The sequence below is a fragment of the Dermacentor silvarum genome, chromosome 5, assembly GCF_013339745.2.
Source record: "Dermacentor silvarum isolate Dsil-2018 chromosome 5, BIME_Dsil_1.4, whole genome shotgun sequence".
Classification (NCBI taxonomy): Eukaryota; Metazoa; Arthropoda; class Arachnida; order Ixodida; family Ixodidae; genus Dermacentor; species Dermacentor silvarum.
Genome location: NC_051158.1, coordinates 104,660,426 through 104,676,640, shown reverse-complemented (window position 1 = coordinate 104,676,640; position 16,215 = coordinate 104,660,426).

The following is a 16,215-nucleotide window of genomic DNA, read 5'->3' as shown; positions in this document are numbered from 1 at the left end:
GTAAATGCTTGTATGTGATACAGCTCCTATGATTTCTTCGTTTCTTTACTTCAGGCATTTCGGAACTGCTTGAAAGCAATTAGGTCCGCCTCGTCAAACGTACGCATGAATTTCCGAAATAATCTGTCTTTTTTATCGATTTTACGTAAGAGCTCACGCGTCATCCAAGGTTTCCGACAACCTTTACGTTTATTCCGCTGTTTATAATGGAAGTGTTTATTGTATATACAGATAAAGGATTCTAAAAAAAGCGTCATAGGCTGCAATTAAATCATTTGAGTGAAAAAACATTGTCCCAATGCAAAGTGCCAATCTGTGAACGGAAGGCATCTAAAGCAGCTTGCGAGACATGCTGATAACTATAAGGAATGTCATTCTGAATTAACGTAGGTGCACCTGTTTTTACAGAACATATCGCCATGTGATCACTAATAGGATACATAAGGACAGCACAGGTCACGCAAGACAGATCACAGTTTGTGATAAATAAGTCTATGGTGGTCTCCGAAGACAGAGTAATTCTAGCGGATCTATTTATAATGTTTTCCCAACCGTTGCATGCAATAATAGTTTCAAAGGCACACTTTTTCGTGCCGTCATGCCCCATGTCAATATTGAAATCACCACTAAATATAACAGTGTATTGATGTCGATTTACAAATGATAAGAAAACATCTAAAAATGCAAAAAAAATCAGACAAGTTACTATCAGGTGGCCGGTAACACACAGCAACTATACATCTTGAAACTGAACACATAACATCTCGTAATGAGCAGTAACTAAAGTAAACTGTTCGAGCAATATGGCTGGTAAAGAATTTTCAAGTAGCATAGTGACACCACCACCTCGACGACTTGGCCTAAAAACAGAGAACGTTTTCACATGAGGTAGTTCAAATTCTTCTGAAATATCCGATTTCCAGGTTTCTGTTAGCATAACTACATCAAAACAACCTTTCATTTGATTAAACAGACACTCGAGTTCAGGTACTTTGTTTCCCATTGATTGTACATTTAAATGGAAGCATTGGAGAAATCCTCTTTGTACGCTTTCAAACCGCTTCGCTAACTCACGACGGGCGATATATCTGAGGTGATCCATTTGACAGAGCAGTAAAAAAAAAAAACAAAAAAAAAACTAAGGAACAGCACAAACACAAACATCAGTTGCTCAACGCTGACAAGTCATCCTCACACCTGATGACCTGCGCACGTTCTCCTCTCTTCCTACGCACCAACACCTTCCCATTGGAATGCCATGCAAAGTCATAGCCAACTCTCCTAGCCCAGGTTTTAGCTGCCAATAAAAGAGCCCGGGAACGCTTGGTCATATTCTCAGTGATGTGAACATTATCTTGTTTCTGCCCTCAAGGATTTTCTTTTTTCAAGCCACATATCTCGAAGGCCCTGGTGAACAAAGCGAAGTATCACTCCGCGCTCTCTACCTGGTCTTGATGCCATCCTGTGAATAGCGGAAATATCAGCCGGAGCAAGCTCCATCAAATTCAAGGTTTTCGTAAGATAATTCACCTTGCTTAAAAGATTTTCACCTGCAGTCTCAGGAATTCCATGTATTTCCACATTCAGACGTCGGCTGCGCCACTCGAGGTCATCAAAATCAATCTGAAGCTGGGCGAGACCCTTGGCTGGATCCTCTTTCTCAAGTCTGTCGATCTTGCATTTTATGTTTTTTTTTTTATTTCCCTGTCTTGCCCGCTCAAGCGTTCCTGAATTTTATCAAAGTGATCCGCCAGCAACTGCATTGACCTGTCTATTCCCTCTACCTTTTCATTCAAAGTAAGGAGAGAAGTTAATTTCTTGTCTATGTCCATGATCGCAATCTTAAGCTGAGAATCTCCTATTTGATCAGCGGGCCGCGTGGTACTCTTGGATACCCCCGGCCTGCAGGCCTCGCACTTCCATGCTCTTTTCCTAAACGACTTTTTCTTTTCAGCATACTCCTGTTCACTCATTCCTGAGCATACTGAAGCATGAAAACAGAACTCGCACTCACTGCAAACAATAGCACTCGCGGCATCTTCAATTTCAGCTCTGCAACCGCAGCACTTAGTCATGTTTGAGTCCCAAAGTCATTCGTCACCAAAACAAATCGCTTGGCAGCAGCGACAGCGAATGAAAAGTCGTAAAAAAAAAGAACGAGAAGTTTAACCAACCTGTAAAACATAGCAGAGGTTATCCGACGTGCTTTCCTCGCCGTCGCCGCTGCCATCCGCCCTGCCGAAATCACGCCCCTGCGCAAAGTCTCTTTCTGTCGTGGTGCCGCTGCTGTTCGCTGATAATATGCGCCGCAAAACGACGCAGTTACTTCCAGGCAGACAGGTAGAATGGGCGCGGGAAATTTGAAGTTCAGTCCAGGTGATTGTAGGCACAGCCTTGGGTCGAGGCGCCACAGGAAGGTTTCGAAGTGAGCGCCTGTAAAACACAGCAGAGGTTATCCTACGTGCTTTCCGTGCCGTCGCCGCTGCCAAAGTCACTCTAAAACGCCGGGTAGTCCGTGTTCCTCTGTTATGTGCGGCAGCAGATGCCTGCACCACCCGATTGCTTCGGTATGCAAGTTGCCATTCTTCAACTGTGACTGTCGGTGCAAACCGTGGGGTCATTATCTGCTTGCGCTGCTGGTTGTCGCCCGTTACCGGACCGCCATGTGCAATGACTAAAGTGAGCAGTTTACGAGCTCGCGTTTGTGGTTTCAGCGTATCTCGAAATGCAAATTTTATTGCTGCTCTTGTATGAGAAGGTCTACTGCCTTGTCTTCTCCTAATAAAGTCGCACGTCCTGTTCACTCATTTCTGGCTTGTTTGTATGGGCTGTAGAGGCTCCTCAGTCTCCTGGCAATTAGAACGCACCAGCTAAGCAGCAGCCAAGGCATTGAGGCATGCCGCAAGGCCAGCAGGACGAGCGCTGCGCGTAACAGCGTATACGCTACCGGTAAAAGCGGCCATATTGGATTTTGCACAAAATAAAAGATTTCCGCTGATGATGATGATTTATTGGCATCCCTTTTGAAACGGGGCGGCGACAAATAGTCACCTAGCCTGCTTGATTTATTCAGGTATACTACACACGTTCTTTAGCATTTTTGTATACCTCTCATTATTCTTTTTCTTTGTGAAAAATTTACCTTGTAGCGCTGCCTATGATTTTAAGAGATCAGGTCGTATCCATATTTTCCCTGCTTGTTTTTGCACCAGTACTCTAATCGTCTCTTGCTTATCTCTACGGCTGATCTGTTGATGTTTCCTTCAACTTTAAACCCAAGCGCTTCTGGGAGTTGCACGTTACCTACGGTTCTCGCTGGGTTTCGAGCTCGTCGCATTCCATTAGGATGTGCAGAGTGGTCTCTGTTTCTTTACTGTGCAGAGTGGTCTCTGGATACACATGCCTCATCTAGTTTCGAATATTTGCTCCGGTATGTTTTGGACCGCAGGCAACCGGCTCGAGCCTCAAATAGCAAGGCACTTCCCTTTGTGTTATCCTACAGATTTTCCCTTCTAATTTCTTTCTTCTCATTCTTGTAAATCTCCATTGTCCTTTTTGTTTCCATTCTTTGCATCCAATTCACGGTCTCTATTTCTCTCACTTTCTTTCTGATGACTCCTGGTTGTCTATTTACAGTTTCGATGGTCCTGTACTTGGTTGCCAACTTCCTTGATCTCTTCCTCCATTTTGTGTCCACGCTTTTCGCTTCCTGTTTGAGCATCGTCATCTATCGGGTCCCCCAGTAAGTTCCATGCGCTGCCACTTCTTATTTTCGTACCACTGTGAAAGGTACAGTTTCCCTTCTCTAAAGTTGGTTCCTTATTCTATGCATGGACGCCGAGCTGCTGAGCAAGCATCGCCCGTGAAAGACAGCGCCGACGCAGGGCTGATCAAGCGGTGCGCGCCCGAGAAGCTGAAGTTGCTCGCCAGCGCAGGCAAGCTAATCCCAACATCGTGAAAAGATTAGCTAAACACAAGATAAACACAGGATAAAACAATATAAACACAATGGAAACACGGGCGAATCACTGCTCCGCACATCCCCAGCTTTCAGCTTGAGTGGAACTGCATTACCGCCGAGTTTGCCATTGCATTAGCGCTAGCGACGCCACGATAAATTTTTCGTATTTAGGTCATTGTTTCGAAGTAAAAGCACTCGAAACCTTTAAAGGTAATTCCTTGGCTCTTTATAGTATATAATACAGATTACCTTTGCCGATAAACGATTTGCTAGTCTCGAGCAGGCGCTATCAGAATCTGTGACGTCAAGGTGAGAAAGCTTCGCTGCACAATCGTCGTTCTGACTTTTCTGTTCACGCACCCTCGTAGAATTGGTGGCGCATAGCTGAAAATGCGTCCAATATGGGCTGAGCGGGTTACCGTTCGCTCAGGCGTTTTTCATAAACGATATGCAAAAAACAAAATATTCTTCCGCCAAATTGCGCGAGCCTAAGTTAAAGGGCATGCTCCTTGTTTGAAACAATGGGAAATACCTTGATACAAGACCACTTAGGGCGATTATGTGCCACAAAGATCTTAATCAAATGAATCAGTGCTGCTAAGACAATTGAGAAGAGTGTGTACAGTGGCATTTGGAGGACGCCAAGAGCTAAGCTGGCTCCAGTGAAACCCTAGCCCCGGTCGCACAGTCGTTTTAAAGGGTAATTGATTACGTAGCCACGCTTATCCAAATACGTGGGAACAAATGAACCGTTTTCGCCGAAATCCACTATTCCACCTCCCATGCAGAGTAGCATATCGGCGATTGCTTATGTGATGAATCGATGTGCTCAATTTACGACACAGCCAGACTTAATGAAATCAGTGCCAAGTGGGCCTGCCTGATTCTGGTGGGTATCTCGGCTGAGTAGGAATATGGTTATTTTCAGTTGGGCGGCGCGGTGATTTCGGTAAATTCTCGTAACAAAGCCGCGAACGGTTTATTGAAAACTGTAGCGCAAGAGAGTGACCGTCGCAGCGATGCCTTGCGGAGAGAGATAAGTTCTGGCGTCCAGGAGGCGTTGTCGTTTGACGTCTACAATGAGGCCATGGCGAGCGAGGAAATCAGCCCCGATAATGGCAGAACTGACGTCGGCAACCATGAACAACCATCGGATGCTCTATATAGTCACTAATGATAATATATAAATTCGCTATAGGAATAATCACTACAGCAGACCCCCCATTGTCACAGCTTCACTGGCTTCCATCTTCACAGTAGTGGAAGGGCTCTGATTTCTTTTTTTTTTTTTGTGTATGTCTCGTGAAGTTGTCTGCCTCAGTGGTATTGAAGATGTTGGTTATCCATGGAGCGCGTTAGTGCGGAGTCTGACGATGCTTGCATAATGACTTGCCCACGGAGTCAAGCAGCAATGATCATCATCAACAGCCTATATTTATACCTACCGCAGGACGAAGGCCTCTCCCTGCGATCTCCAATTATCCCTGTCTTGTGCTAGCTCATTCCAATTTCTACCTGCAAATTTCCTACCTTCATCACCCCACCTAGTTTTCTGCGGTCCTCGACTGCGCTTCCCTCCTCTTGGTATCCATTATGTAGCTCTTATGGTCCACCGGTTGTCCATCTTAGGCATTATATGGCCTGCCCAGCTTCATTTTTTTTCTCTTAATGACGAGTATAATATCGGCTATCCCCGTTTGCTCTCTGATCCACATCGCGCTCTTCCTGTCTCTTAACGCTAGGATAGCAGCAGTGACACAAACGGACAAAGGTCCAAGCCAGGGGCGCACGGATCCAGTCTTCCTCTTCTTGCCCCACTGGCGCGCGTGCGAATTGGTCTGTATGTCGCTCTCGTGGCAGGGATACAGGACAGCCAAGGCCACTGCTGCAAGACAACACAAACAGAGCGACGTGAGCAGCGCGATTATCTGAATATACTTAATCAATAGTATCAATACTCACACACCGCACCACTGCATCAAAAATAGATTACCGAACATTGCTCGCTGAACAGACAATACAAGCCATGACGTGTGACTTATGAGCCGTGGCGCCTGCAGTATCTTTGTATCTAGGCCGGAACTTAGCACCTGCTAAATACCTAAGTATATGCGATAGCATAATTAGGTTGTAATAATTCGACAGCTGAGCGCGCGTGCATCGCGGACTACCTTGTACCGTTTATTATCAAACTGACGTCTATATGTACTAGAGCACTGCACGGCCCGTTTTACATTGGGCGGCCCGCCCGAGCCCGATCAAAAATTTTATGGCGAGACCCGGGCCCGGCCCTGGCCCGGAAATATTCTACGTTACCCGCCCGGCCCGGCCCGCCACCCCTTTATCTTAAGCCCGAGCCCGGCCCGAGCCCGACTCGAAACCGGCCCGAACCCGGCCGAGACCGAAAAATACATGTTTTTCAGAGTTGAGAAGCCCGAGAATAACTCGCAGAAAGCCCGAGCCCGGCCCGGGCCCGCGTCAAAAAACTCGAGCCCGGCCTGGGCCCGGGTCGAAAAGCACACGCCGTGCCCGAGCCCGGCCCGAGCCCGTGAAAAAACTGCTCTACCCGGCCCGGCCCCGCCCACAGGCCCGGCCGGGCCCGGGCTTTCGGGTAAGCCCGAGCCCGTGCAGTGCTCTAATATGTACCTGGTATCTCTTTTGCGATTTCTAGCACGGTCTGACTCGATCGCGTACGCCCAACACACCTCGAATTTTCGCTTGGGCACATTCAAAGTGGATGAAGACCACCTGTAATGCTGTGAAGAAACTTGTCACCAATGGCGATATCACATCTCTGTCTTCCAGTACGGCAGCCCAAGGATCTAGCAATTAGGCCGCGATCACAATCATGTTTCTCTCGTGTCAATGCTGCTCACTAAACGGCTGGCGCGTGGGTCATGCGCCAGTTCCTCGCATTCTTTCCTCGAGACGGATAGGTCCGCTCATAATGTGTGTCGCAATGATAAATGTTACGCATATTATAATAAAACGAAGCTTTATATGTCTAGGCTAAATCGTATATGGCTAGCCGAAATCGCCTGTGTACAGAAAACTATCATCATCAGCATTGGCTAGAGCGTCGTCCTTTCTTCCATAGCGGACTGCGTTGCCGTTCATCATTCTAGCGCAGAATTTCACTTCTCTTCTGTAGTCGTAATGGGGAGGCCGCGTTAACGGGGGTATGGGCCATTGCTTAAGGGGGGCATGAGTCACTCATTGTCTTACATAACGGACAAATTTATTTTGAAGCAACTTAATTTCAAAAATCGCAAGCGGCAATGGCGGGTGATTGCTCCTAGCCACGCCGCCGAGCAAACTCGAGACATCGAACGCAAGCGACAAAGGCGGACTGCGGGCATACCGTCAATGACGTCGTTCTCTCCGTCACAGCCGAACGTGTGTGTAACCTCATAATGGAGAAATACTTTAATGAACCCTCGGGATTAACCCAGTGATAAACAGTGGGGCCGCACATTTCAGCTTCGCTGGTTAATCATATTCAAGGAGAAGAAGGGCGAGCGAGTTTTAAAGCGAAGCTATCTATGTTTCAATGATTCATCCGTGAGCGCCGAAAACGCACTGCAGGAAAGCCAACTTACACAATAGAACAACGGCACACGACATACGTGTCGTAGAACAGTGCAGTTTACATTCGCAGTTGGACCGATAAGAACAATGGGAACTGAAACGCCACGCTACCCAGACGAACTGTATATATCTGCATTGCATTACGCGCGTCACGCAATGCATTCCCGGCCGTCACCATGGGTAGGCCACGGGTGCAGCGCACGGCACAAGAAGAGGCTGCCATACGCGAACGTAAGCACGATCGTGCCCGTAAGGCCGATCCCGTGTATCGGCAACGGCAGTGCCTCTGACCGTCTACCACAGTGATCACAAGGCAATGGTGTGCAAGTGTAGAGTCGTCCGTGAAAGTGTGAGTGTGTGCGTGTAATGAACGTCTACGTGATCTAAAATAAAGGCTATGCTTAACTTCAACGTTCAGAAAAATGGTGAAAAATGATGACGATGATTTATTGGCATCCCCTTTGAAACGGGGAGGCGACATATAGCCTCCTAGCCTGCTTGATTTAATCAGGTATACTATACATGTTCTTATTTAGCATTTTTGTATACCTGTCATTGTTTTTCTTTTTCAAAAATTTACCTTGTACCGCGCTACCTATGATTTTAAGAGATCAGGTCGTATCCATCTTTTGCATGCTTTTTTTCCACCAGTACTCTAATCGTCTCTTGCTTGTCTCTACAGCTGATCTGTTGATGTTTCCTTCCACATTAAACCCAAGCGCTTCTGGGAGTTGCACGTTACCTACGGTTCTCGCTGGGTGGATCCCGTCGCATTCCATTAGGATGTGCTGAGTGGTCTCTGGATCTTTACTGCAGCATACAAATGCCTCATCTAGTTTCGAATATTTGCTCCGACATGTTTTGGTCCTTAGGCAACCGGCTCGAGCCTCAAAAAGCAAGGCACTGCCCTTTGTGTTATCGTACATATTTTCCCTTCTAATTTCTTTCTTCTCATTCTTGTAAATCTCCATTGTCCTTTTTATTTCCATTCTTTGCATCCAATTCACGGTCTCTATTTCTCTCACTTTCTTTCTTATGACTCCTGGTTGTCCATTTACAGTTTCGATGATCCTGTACTTGGTTGCCAACTTCCTTGATCTCTTCCTCCATTCTGTGTCCACGCTTTTCGCTTCCTGTTTGAGAAGCGTCATCTATCGGGTCCCCCAGTAATTTCCATGCGCTGCCACTTCTTATTTTCGTACCACTGTGAAAGGTACAGTTTCCCTTCTCTAAAGTTGGTTCCTTATTCTATGCATGGACGCCGAGCAGCAAGCATCGCCCGTGAAAGACAGCGCCGACGCAGGGCTGATCAAGCGGTGCGCGCCCGAGAAGCTGAAGTTGCTCGCCTGCGCAGGCAAGCTAATCCCAACATCGTGAAAAGATTAGCTAAACACAAGATAAACACAGGATAAAACAATGTAAACACAATGGAAACACGGGCGAATCACTGCTCCGCACTTCCCCAGCTTTCAGCTTGAGTGGAACTGCATTACCGCCGAGTTTGCCATTGCATTAGCGCTAGTGACGCCACGATAAATATTTCATATTTAGGTCATTGTTTCGAAGTAAAAGCACTCGAAACCTTTCAAGGTCATTCCTTGGCTCTTTATAGTATATAATACAGATTACCTTTGCCGATAAACGATTTGCTAGTCTCGAGCAGGCGCTATCAGAATCTGTGACGTCAAGGTGAGAAAGCTTCGCTGTACAATCGTCGTTCTGACTTTTCTGTTCACGCACCCTCGTAGAATTGGTGGCGCATAGCTGAAAATGCGTCCAATATGGGCTGAGCGGGTTACCGTTCGCTCAGGCGTTTTTCATTAACGATATGCAAAAAACAAAAGATTAATTGGCATTATTCCGCCAAATTGCGCGAGCCTAAGTTAAAGGGCATGCTCCTTGTTTGAAACAATGGGAAATACCTTGATACAAGACCACTTAGGGCGATTATGTGCCACAAAGATCTTAATCAAATGAATCAGTGCTGCTAAGACAATTGAGAAGAGTGTGTACAGTGGCATTTGGAGGACGCCAAGAGCTAAGCTGGCTCCAGTGAAACCCTAGCCCCGGTCGCACAGTCGTTTTAAAGGGTAATTGATTACATAGCCACGCTTATCCAAATACGTGGGAAGCAAATGAACCGTTTTCGCCGAAATCCACTATTCCACCTCCCATGCAGAGTAGCATATCGGCGATTGCTTATGTGATGAATCGATGTGTTCAATTTACGAGACAGCCAGACTTAATGAAATCAGTGCCAAGTGGGCCTGCCTGATTCTGGTGGGTATCTCGGCTGAGTAGGAATATGGTTATTTTCAGTTGGGCGGCGCGGTGATTTCGGTAAATTCTCGTAACAAAGCCGCGAACGGTTTATTGAAAACTGTAGCGCAAGAGAGTGCTAATTGTCTGGTTACCGTCGCAGCGATGCCTTGCAGAGAGAGATAAGTTGTGGCGTCCAGGAGGCGTTGTCGTTTGACGTCTACAATGAGGCCATGGTGAGCGAGGAAATCAGCCCCGATAATGGCAGAACTGACGTCGGCAACCATGGCCAACCATCGGACGCTCAATATAGTCCCTAATGATAATATATAAATTCACTATAGGAATAATCACTACAGCAGACCCCCCATTTTCACAGCTTCACTGGCTTCCATCTTCACAGTAGTGGAAGAGCTCTGATTTCTTTTTTTTTGTGTGTGTGTGTCTCGTGAAGTTCTCTGCCTCAGTGGTATCGAAGATGTTGGTTATCCATGGAGTGCGTTAGTGCGGAGTCTGACGATGCTTGCATGATGACTTGCCCACGGAGTCAAGCAGCAATGCTCATCATCAACAGCCTATATTTATACCCACCGCAGGACGAAGGCCTCTCCCTGCGATCTCCAATTACCCCTGTCTTGCGCTAGCTCATTCCAATTTCTACCTGCAAATTTCCTACCTTCATCACCCCACCTAGTTTTCTGCGGTCCTCGACTGCGCTTCCCTCCTCTTGGTATCCATTCTGTAGCTCTAATGGTCCACCGGTTGTCCATCTTAGGCATTATATGGCCTGCCCAGCTTCATTTTTTTTCTCTTAATGTCAAGTATAATATCGGCTATCCCCGTTTGCTCTCTGATGCACATCGCTCTCTTCCTGTCTCTTAACGCTAGGATAGCAGCAGTGACACAAACGGACAAAGGTCCAAGCCAGGGGCGCACGGCTCCAGTCTTCCTCTTCTTGTCCCACTGGCGCGCGTGCGAATTGGTCTGTATGTCGCTCTCGTGGCAGGGATACAGGACAGCCAAGGCCACTGCTGCAAGACAACACAAACAGAGCGACGTGAGCAGCGCGATTATCTGAATATACTTAATCAATAGTATCAATACTCACACACCGCACCACTGCACCAAAAATAGATTACCGAACATTGCTCGCTGAACGGACAATACAAGCCATGACGTGTGACTTATGAGCCGTGGCGCCTGCAGTATCTTTGTATCTAGGCCGGAACTTAGCACCGCTAACTACCTAAGTATATGCGATAGCATAATTAGGTTGTAATAATTCGACAGCTGAACGCGCGTGCATCGCGGACTACCTTGTACCGTTTATTATCAAACTGACGTCTATATGTACTAGAGCACTGCACGGGCCGATTTTTGCGGCCCGGGCCCGCCCGGGCCCGTTTTTACATTGGGCGGCCCGCCCGAGCCCGATCAAAACTTTTATGGCGAGACCCGGGCCCGGCCCGGGCCCGGAAATATTCTACGTTACCCGCCCGGCCCGGCCCGCCACCCCTTTATCTTAAGCCCGAGCCCGGCCCGAGCCCGACTCGAAACCGTCCCGAACCCGGCCCGAGACCGAAAAATACATGTTTTTCAGAGTTGAGAAGCCCGAGAATAACTCGCAGAAAGCCCGAGCCCGGCCCGGGCCCGCGTCAAAAAACTCGAGCCCGGCCTGGGCCCGAGTCGAAAAGCACACGCCGTGCCCGAGCCCGGCCCGAGCCCGTGAAAAAACTGCTCTACCCGGCCCGGCCCCGCCCACAGGCCGGGCCGGGCCCGGGCTTTCGGGTAAGCCCGAGCCCGTGCAGTGCTCTAATATGTACCTGGTATCTCTTTTGCGATTTCTAGCACGGTCTGACTCGATCGCGTACGCCCAACACACCTCGAATTTTCGCTTGGGCACATTCAAAGTGGATGAAGACCACCTGTAATGCTGTAAAGAAACTTGTCACCAATGGCGATATCACATCTCTGTCTTCCAGTACGGCAACCCAAGGATCTAGCAATTAGGCCGCGATCACAATCATGTTTCTCTCGTGTCAATGCTGCTCACTAAACGGCTGGCGCCTGGGTCACGCGCCAGTTCCTCGCATTCTTTCCTCGAGACGGATAGGTCCGCTCATAATGTGTGTCGCAATGATAAATGTTACGCATATTATAATAAAACGAAGCTTTATATGTCTAGGCTAAATCGTATATGGCTAGCCGAAATCGCCTGTGTACAGAAAACTATCATCATCAGCATTGGCTAGAGCGTCGTCCTTCTTCCATAGCGGACTGCGTTGCCGTTCATCATTCTAGCGCAGAATTTCACTTCTCTTCTGTAGTCGTAATGGGGAGGCCGCGTTTACGGGGGTATGGGCCATTGCTTAAGGGGGGCATGAGCCACTCATTGTCTTACATAACGGACAGATTTAATTTTGAAGCAATTTAATTTCAAATAATCGCAAGCGGCAATGGCGGGCGAATGCTCCTAGCCACGCCGCCGAGCAAACTCGAGACATCGAACGCAAGCGACAACGGCGGACTGCGGGCATACCGTCAATGACGTCGTTCTCTCCGTCGCAGCCGAACGTGTGTGTAACCTCGCAATTGAGAAATACTTTAATGAACCCTCGGGATTAACCCACTGATAAACACTGGGGCCGCACATTTCAGCTTCGCTGGTTAATCATATTCAAGGAGTAGAAGGGCCAACGAGTTTTAAAGAGAAGCTATCTATGTTTCAATGATTCGTCCGTGAGCGCCGAAAACGCACTGCAGGAAAGCCAACTTACACAATAGAACTATCTGCGCATCTGCGCACACAATAGAACAACGGCACACGACATACGTGTCGTAGAACAGTGCAGTTTACATTCGCAGTTGGACCGATAAGAACAATGGGAACTGAAACGCCACGCTACCCAGACGAACCGTATATATCTGCATTGCATTACGCGCGTCACGCAATGCATTCCCGGCCGTCACCGTGGGTAGGCCGCGGGTGCAGCGCACGGCACAAGAAGAGGCTGCCATACGCGAACGTAAGCACGATCGTGCCCGTAAGGCCGATCCCGTGTATCGGCAACGGCAGTGCCTCTGACCGTCTACCACAGTGATCACAAGGCAATGGTGTGCAAGTGTAGAGTCGTCCGTGAAAGTGTGAGTGTGTGCGTGTAATGAACGTCTACGTGATCTAAAATAAAGGCTATGCAGCCTAACGAAATGTGTCTTCATTCAACTTCAACGTTCGGAAAAATGGTGAAAAATGATGACGATGATTTATTGGCATCCCCTTTGAAACGGGGAGGCGACATATAGTCTCCTAGCCTGCTCGATTTAATCAGGTATACTATACATGTTCTTTATTTAGCATTTTTGTGTACCTGTCATTATTTTTCTTTTTAAAAAATTTACCTTGTACCGCGCTACCTATGATTTTAAGAGATCAGGTCGTATCCATCTTTTCCATGCTTTTTTTCCACAGTACTCTAGTCGTCTCTTGCTTGTCTCTACAGCTGATCTGTTGATGTTTCCTTCCACTTTAAACCCAAGCGCTTCTGGGAGTTGCACGTTACCTACGGTTCTCGCTGGGTGGATCCCGTCGCATTCCATTAGGATGTGCTGAGTGGTCTCTGGATCTTTACTGCAGCATACAAATGCCTCATCTAGTTTCGAATATTTGCTCCGATATGTTTTGGTCCTTAGGCAACCGGCTCGAGCCTCAAATAGCAAGGCACTGCCCTTTGTGTTATCGTACAGATTTTCCCTTCTAAGTTCTTTCTTCTCATTCTTGTAAATCTCCATTGTCCTTTTTGTTTCCATTCTTTGCATCCAATTCACGGTCTCTATTTCTCTCACTTTCTTTCTGATGACTCCTGGTTGTCTATTTACAGTTTCGATTATCCTGTACTTGGTTGCCAACTTCCTTGACCTCTTCCTCCATTCTGTGTCCACGCTTTTCATGTAGAGATACTTGTTCACTTTAGCCGCCCATTTATTTTCATCCATGTTCCTGAGCCTTTCTTCAAAACTAATTTTGCTCTGTGCTTCTCTAACTTCAAAAGTGGCCCAACCGATGTCACCGTGCACTGCCTCATTTGTGGTATTACCGTGGGCTCCCAAAGCCAACCGGCCTACTGATCTGTGGTTAACTTCCAAACCCGACAAGATATCCGATTTTAAGCATAAAGTGCCATTTGCCGCGCGGTCGATTTTATCGCCCTCTGTGGCCATATGTTGAACTTGAGAGTGTGCGGGGCCTGGCCCATGGCCGGAAAGAGCGTCCGGGAGCGCGGGAACGGCTTTTCTAGGCGCGCTGCTCCTCTCCTGGCAGATGTAGCGCGCTGATTGGAAGCTGGAGCGGCGGCGCGGCGAGCGGAATCCTTCTACTTGTGGGGTGGTGGCGCTCTCTCTAGTTCTGCGCCGGTATCAGCCGGGCGTGTTAGAAGCGATTTTAACGAATTTGTGTTAATTAATTCGATTAATTCATGAGTATTCCTGTGTTTTATTTTATTCTGAATCTACTTTATTTAATTTTATCCGGTTTTGCGTTGGCAATGGCACGTTTTGGCCCTGTTTTGCGCTTGTGTTTTCTGAGCGTGACGACAAGACACATTAGACGCCGACACCGACAGTAGATGCCGGGCCTCTAAAGGGCTCCGCGCTTAAAAAATAAAACGTCTGCCACGACGTACAGCACCACATCATCACTTCCGGACCTCCTGCATTCTTCCGGCCACGTCGACTTGCTCCGGACAAGCTCAATGTTGCACGTGCACAGTCCGAGTACATGTTGAAATTAGGCATTATGTCTCGGCATTTCGTACAGCGTTCTTTATTTGTTTCTGTGTAATTATTTCGCAGTGGAATTTGGTATTCCAGCGACGACACCAGCGGACTTCAAAACGGTAGGGGAGTCATCCCGTAATAGGCTTTCGCTATAAACCAGTTTCACTGTAAACCAGTGTCACTGTGCTATCTCTCTGGCGTCTGAAAACACTCCCATCCCAATATTGTACCTGTGGATGACTGCCTGATTGGGACGACTGCCGTATTTAACTGTTCGAATGTTACTTTCGTCTTTAGCCGCTATCCGTACAAACGCAAACAATGTACATATAAGTGCCCCCCCCCCCCCCCCTCCTAGTTGGCGTTAACTACCGCCTGCTTCACGATAATAGGACAGTCCAGACAGCCCAGAACTCACTTAATTCTCTCGTGAGCTTTGCTACATATAATCGAAACATGATGGTGAATGAATGACACATGGAATGCGCAAGCTTAAAATAAAACTGTGGCACACTCAACTGTAGTTGAGGTCTGCTTAATGCGAATAGCATTCATGGTTTGTAGAAAATGGTTGCATGAAGAATGTAAATGCTGTGTAGACGGTTGTGTAGACGTTATCTGCTGTTGTGTTTATAATAAGTAAGCCCGCATGCTTGCTATGGCAAGATAGAAGATTGAGAGCAAATTAAAGCCTAATGGCACGGACCCAGTGACACATATACCCAATGGCTCCAGGGCGCATAACCAGTCTACACCGATGGCACATTATTTTAGACTGCACTATCACGGGGATCGGCTCAATTGAACGAAATACACCACCCACCCGCACACCCACCTATTTGCAAGAAAGTTTCTGCACTCGGAGAAGAATGCGTCGCATTACAACAGTGAATTTTATCTTGTAGAACCAAGCTGGCGCTTTGCGATGCGATGGTTACGAAGTTCATGATTCAGAACGGATACTGAATCAAACGGAGGTGAGCTGGACCATTCTCAGAGCTCGACGTTCACGTCGGTTGAACGCCTGTTCTCATCGGCTAACACCATGCACGGTTGTAATTCGCCGCTTCAGCACGTGATAACATCTAGTCATATAGTCAGGGAGCCTTCAGTGTGCTCAATGACGATCATTTCGCCATGCCCTCTACAATGCCTATATATAACACGCGTGCAACAGACTTATTTTTCTTTGGAATATCATGCTTGCAGAAACATTCACTCATGACACGCTGTTGAGGAAAAGGTGCCGGTGTAGAGTACTATTTTAACGACGTTCAGGGGGAATACAGGGGAGTGTAGCCAGCGCCTGGCGTGGGTTTGAGCTTTATAAACGCATTGTGGCGGCCAGGTGCCAAAAAAATTGGAGGGCGCTTAAGCTTCGCCTTTAAGAGCGGAACGCGATAACGTTATCGGGCCCCGTTCGCATCGCATTTTTCTTTATGAGTAGGCTTCACTGCAACACGAACGTGGGAAAGCCAGCTTACAAAGACCGATCCCACTAAAGTCGGTTTCACTTTTAAGCAGAAATGCATTGCTGGGAAGACGTTTTTCCAGGGGCAATAGAAGATATATTAAAATGTGAAGGCCCTAATACCTTTTTTATTATTTTATGAACTGTTTGCTATTGCCCCGAC